Source organism: Pan troglodytes, chromosome 5, assembly GCF_028858775.2.
Source record: "Pan troglodytes isolate AG18354 chromosome 5, NHGRI_mPanTro3-v2.0_pri, whole genome shotgun sequence".
NCBI classification, from domain to species: domain Eukaryota; kingdom Metazoa; phylum Chordata; class Mammalia; order Primates; family Hominidae; genus Pan; species Pan troglodytes.
The window spans coordinates 125,768,877-125,775,103 of record NC_072403.2 but is presented as its reverse complement, the minus strand read 5'-3'; the positions used below and the strand labels follow the sequence as shown (position 1 = coordinate 125,775,103).

Sequence of the window (6,227 nt, the reverse complement as noted above, 5' to 3'; positions counted from 1 at the left end):
ATCAAAATTTTAACTACTTTGATAGTTAGAAATTCTGCCTTGGATTCTTCTAACACTTTTTCTTCACATTTAAATTTTGTTGTATCTTTTAACACTTAAATCTTCTCTGAGATATGAATTTCCTTTTTTAGGTCATTTTCTGTTATATTTAATTATGTTTCAAATCTTGCCTATTGCCTGTGTGCTTCTCAAGGGCAGGAAACCTGTCTTTTTCATGGCTGTGTCCTGAAAAGCTAGCACAATGGATCATATATAAAACACTCTCAGTAAGTATTGATACCATATGAAATAAACTTTAGGCCTGCACTGGGTTCCAAAGATAAAGGCACTCTTTCTGACATCATCTGGGGGGAATTTGTTGACCACGAACAAAGAAGCTACATTTTGAACAAGCATGTTTGAAACTCTAGAACTTAAGGCTCAGCAATACAGAAATATTTTTGAGTCTTTTTTCTCCAGCTATATTTACTGTCTACCATGTGTGACTTCTCTCTCTTCTGATGGTAATTAATTAATACCCCACACGCCAAACCCTTATTTACCACCCTGCACACACAGATCTCCATTAGAAGTCTGGAATGTTGATGGTTGGGTAGGTATTTTAACCTAGCTTAACCTCTATCACAATAATTAATTTTAATTGCTTTTCACCTTGGTTACGTGATCCCCCAACTCCATGGAAATGATATAACCTTGTAAAAAATAAAAAAAAATAATAAAAACCTTGACATGAGCTTCTTAAAGAAACAGACGTGAGATTTGACTTGAGCATTCAGTAACCAAAGGTATAAGATACCCAAAACAAAGGAAATGTGGTGCTTTCACTGCTTGTTTTTAGTGCTGCCACTTCTCTCCCAAGGAATGTCGCTGCCTTAAACTCTGTTCTGTGGCAGATACTTCCTGCCCCTATACATCACCTTCAGATGTACTATATGATCAAGATCTTTACCATCTGGCCACTCCTCTAGCTCTAGTGTTCCAAATGGCTTACATTTTTAATGGTTCTTTGTGATCTCCCTGATATAGAAATACAGGTATGCAAGGACATGTGCACTCATAAAGAGTCTATCTTCCTTCTTTGCATTCCTGTGTGCTTTAGCCAGAAGAGATGTTTTAGGATGGTGGTACAGTGAGAAATTTATGAAACAAGGGCCACTGGGCCACTGAGATGACTATTTATGGTTAAGTGGAATCCAAAAGGATGATACGGGGTATCTCTTTCTTTACAAGTAGTAGCCACTGCCATTGAACAAATATTTAAATAATACAAACAATTGTTAATAATTATTTAGCTCCTCTTAAATGAGTCACGTGTCCCCTTTCCATGTATAAAAACTGTATTTATACTTTGTGTTTCCCTTGTGCTACTCAAAAGATCACAATAAAAACATTCTCTTGAAAAATTTACTTAGTTTATTTCACTGACTTAAAAATATTTTTTTTACTGCATTTTATGCTACATTCACACATTTCACATGGTGGTTGAACATATAAGGAAAGATATATTTTTACCACGGCTTGATAACATTTCTTCAAGATGCTATCCTCACAACAGATTATATTTATTCAGAAAATTTGAAGTGATCTATTTGAAATTACCTCTAGTAGTTTGTTAAAATGTAATAGATCCATTTATAGACTTTTAAAAGATGGAATTTTTATAAAGGTACAGTTGTTTGTTTGTTTTTTAGACGAAGTATTGTTCTGTCACCAGGCTGGAGTGCAATGGCACGATCTTGGCTCACTGTAATCTCCACCTCCTGGGTTCAAGCGATTCTCCTGCTTCAGCCTTCCGAGTAGCTGGGATTACAGGCGCGTGCCACCACACCCAGCTAATTTTTGTAAAGATGGGATTTCACCATGTTGGCCAGGATGGTCTTGATCTCCTGACCCATTGATCCACCCACCTCAGCCTCTCAAAGTGCTGGGATTACAGGCGTGAGCCACCACGCCTGGCCAAAGGTACAGTTATATGTCAGTTATACAATAGATTCCCAATAGGGTAAGACCCTGGGGGAGTAACATCACTAGAATCCGATGTGTCCATCTCAAATAGTTTTTTACTGAATTGATTATGTCTCAATAATATTTTGGAATCTTGATAAAAACTTACTTGGCTAAAGTATACCATTAATATAAATAAACAATATAAATATAATATAAATATTAATATAAATAAACAATGGTATTTACCATATTACCTTTACCATGTGTATTTGTATCCAAAACACACTCATTTATACCATATCAAGGCATAGCAACTCCAGCTTGTTTGAAGAACATTACTTGATAAACAGCAACGAAGACAGAAGAGTTGATGGAAATTCTGATATTACTACCACCTCCTTTCCCTACTATTGCCCTTGTAAAACACAGAAATAGTTTGTTCATGTGACCAAATTGAAGTCTTCTTTCACTCAGGAATATAGAGTATCCAACATGCATTGTGGTGCTTTAAAGATGGTCAAAATTCTTTGACATTATCTCATCAAGAGGTGGTGTCAATGTCCTTCTTTCCCAGAATCTGGGTGGGCTCAGAGACTGCTTTGACCAATATAGCATAGTGGAAGTAAAGCTGTGCCAGTGTCTCGGGCTCAGGCTGAAAGAGACTGGCAGCTTTCACTTCCTGTCTTTTGAAAGTCTCTTGAACTTCGGACCTGGGGGAAGCCAGGGGCCGAGTGAGAAGTCTGACTATCCGGAGATGGCGGTGAGTATAGAGAATTTCTGCTAGGTCTCCTGTGTTTCAGCCATCCCAGCCCAGGCACCACGACACATTATCAAAGGACTATCTTGGACCTTCTCATCCCAGCAAACATCCAATGGAGAAGAATGAAGACCCCAGACATATGATCCCACTCTAGCCATCCCAGGAGCCCCCAGCTATCCAAACAACTACAGCTGTGGCCAAAAACATCGTGTATCAGGGACAAACTCTCTGCTTATGGCTGCTCTAATCCTTGACCTACAGAATCATGAAATTTGTGGATACGGTCATGATCTTGATTTTGGCGATGGTTTCACAGGTGTGTACCTATGTATGCTTATCAAAGTGTGCACTTTAAAATGTGCAGTTTATTATATGTCAATTATATATAAAGCTGTTCAAAAATTTAAAAATAATTGTTGTTTTATACCACTGAGTTTTCAGGTGGTTTGTAATATGACAATAGATAACCTGAACATGCACTTCCTATGTTTTATGTTTATTTCTTCCTGATATTTATTAAAATAAAAATATTATTAAAATACAAACTTGGCATATAAAACTTTACTAGGTATATTAAGTACTTTTTTTACAAAATTCAATTTGTTTTTATTAAATGTCTATAATCTAGACTATAGATTATACAGTCTAGATTATAATCTAATCTATTATATTAGATATAATAGATTAAATGAGTTGGCTTTAAAAAATCACATTATGGATTATTATTGATAATATTAGTATTGTTTTTTACTGAAGTGTATTTCTTACCAGAACAGATTCTAGGCATTTGCACATTCACTCTTAAGTTTCTAGATCCAAGTCCATTCCCTAGAACATATTAGATATTCAATAGGTGTTTGGTAAAAATATAAATGAAATATGGAATAAAATCTAAACCTTTTCTTTTGTTTTAATATCTTTATCTAGTATATCTTAGTTTAAATGTATTGCAAATGATTTCAGGACACCAGTGTCTACCTGAGCTAGATTGCTCTCAAGTTTTAGTTTAATATTCAACCAAAAACGCACATTATAAAACAATGTACCTTCTTTTACAAAAAGTTTGCATGTGATGGAGCCAGGTCCCTTTGAGTCCAGCACCTAAGTGTCTAATCACTAATTCATCCTCGTGACCCCATCAGGAAATAACATGACCTCAAGTCTAACTGACAGGAATGAGACCTACAGAAGAACAAAAAAGGAAGAAAAGTTAATAATCTTTTTTCTGTCCATTTTCTTCTTTATTGTAGGTCAGATGTACGTGATGGTTACCATTATAACTACATACTATGAAAGATTAATCAGTGGAAAAAAACAAGTTAAAGACACACAAAAACTTCAGAGAATCAACTTCTGGTCAAAAAAGTCCTCCTTTAGCCAACTCTAAACCTCATTCAACCAATATTCTCTATAGTCTTAGAAAGCATTCAGAAGACATAATATTTTTTAAGGACTTCAAGCAGCAAATGGCAGAAGTGACAAGAATTGAAAATAGAGGAAAATTTTGTTTTGCTTAAAGAATTCTAATTTTAATGATGGGAAGTATGCATCCATATTTATGCCAGATTCATATATATGAAATATATATATATATATATATATATATATATATTTCATGTAAATGTACTTTTGCTAACGAAATAGGAATTCAGGACAATAAGAAGGTCTAGAGGAAGCACCCTTTATGAGTAATTGGTTTCAATGTTCGTATTCTTGATCTAAACAATAAAAAATCAAAACTGCACTTTCTCAATGAATATGTTTTTCTCTGTGTTTCAAGTCTCAAGAAGTTATGGTAGAAATGCTTTACAGAAAATATTTTTCAAGCCCGGCGTGGTGGCTCACGCCTGTAATCCCAGCACTTTGGGAGACTGAGGCAGGCAGATCACTTGAGGTCAGGAGTTCAAGACCAGCCTTTCCAACATGGTGAGAACTTGTCTCTACTAAAAATAAAAATAAAAAAAATTAGCCTGGCATGGTGATGCACACCTGTAATCCCAGCTACTTGGGAGGCCGAGGCACGAGAATCACTTGAACCCAGGAGGTGGAGGTTGCAGTGGGCTGAGATGGCACCACTGCACTACAGCCTGGGTGACAGAGCAAGTAAGACTCCGTCTCAAGGAAAAAAAATTTTTTTTTCATATGATAATACTACAGCTAGAAAGCTAGAATTCTTTCTTACTGATTGTTATATTAAGTCCTTCCTGTTCACTAAATATTACTAAGCATGAAAAAAATCTTTGTGCTGTGGTAAGAATGCTGAAAAATGTATAATTCAAATCTGGATATATGAATAACAACTTCTCACTATAGTTTGGAAAATAAACTAGTATTGGTATATTTTTTGTTTGTTTTAAATAAACTCATCACTGGAGTTCTAATAAATTTTGCTTCTAGACCGTGTGAAAATTTTAAATTAGAAGCTATATAGCAACTAATTTTTAAATTAACATAAAAATTCTCATTTAAAATGTTCTGAAAATTTTTAAACATATGCAGTTGCTGTAATTTAATACATTCCTCTGTCTTCTACTGTCACTTAATACATTTCTCTGTCTTTTCTGTATCCCTTGTTTCCCGGCAGTAACTCATGCTTTCAAAATATCAGGAAGCAAATGAGAAAAGAAAAAAAAGACATTCATTGTATATGGTAAGCCAAATAATGAACTAGCTAGATAGTACCTCAGAGACTGGAGGAAAATGGCATTGTTAACATAATTGTTTTTCCAGTTAATAATTAATATTGTATAATCTGACCTTAATCTATAGGCTTCTTTTTCATTATAATCTCACCAGAAGTCCTTAATTCTATTCAAATGTTACCTATTTTAGATGATCTATTGCTTCATCCAATAGTTCCCAGTTTCTCAAATACACTAAAATAAATAGCTCTAGTTGGTGGTTTACTTAGAAAGAAATGTTACCCCGTGGTCACTTAAATCCAACATCCTCAAAAATTCTTTTTTTATATAAAGCTGTGAAGTAATCCTGTCAAAGGACACTTTGGGCTCTGCAGTGAGTATAATTTTTCCTTAAAAATTGCCAATTTCTTGATCTATATTCTATGATAAAAGTTTTAATATTTTGCTAAGTTAATTAGTATTGCCTATTGACCAACATGTTCTATTTAGTGTACTGCTTCACCAAGTGCCAACATATATGTCTCCAGTGACTGCTGATGGCTGAGTCTCCTTATGTTAGTAAATTTCTAAACATTTTTCTTAGTACATGGAGTAATGTGTTATGTTGATCAATGTTTGATGACACTTAAATGTAACTACATCGCAGTAATTCGAAGGTAAGAAAAAGTTGCCATGACTTCCATTTCTTTGAAATTGTGTACAATGAAGCCTTCTCAGCATGATACCCCAACTAAAATTTAGGCGTGTGACAGCACTTATAAGTAAATCCATTTTATTTGAGTAAATATTGAGTTTCATTTACCTTTTAGCAAATTCCCAAGTAGCATCTCCATAAATTTAAACTGATTTTACTTATTGGGTTCTATTATTAACTTTAA

At 34.5% G+C, this 6,227-nt stretch overlaps 1 long non-coding RNA gene across 1 annotated transcript; it reads left to right on the top strand.

The window, feature by feature from the left end:
- Positions 1–2,597: 2,597 nt before the first annotated feature.
- On the top strand, positions 2,598–4,451 carry LOC134810354 (uncharacterized). Its single transcript, XR_010158147.1, has 2 exons — positions 2,598–3,023; positions 3,958–4,451. It is a non-coding gene; the product is annotated as an uncharacterized LOC134810354 (long non-coding RNA).
- The last annotated feature ends 1,776 nt before the right edge of the window (positions 4,452–6,227 follow it).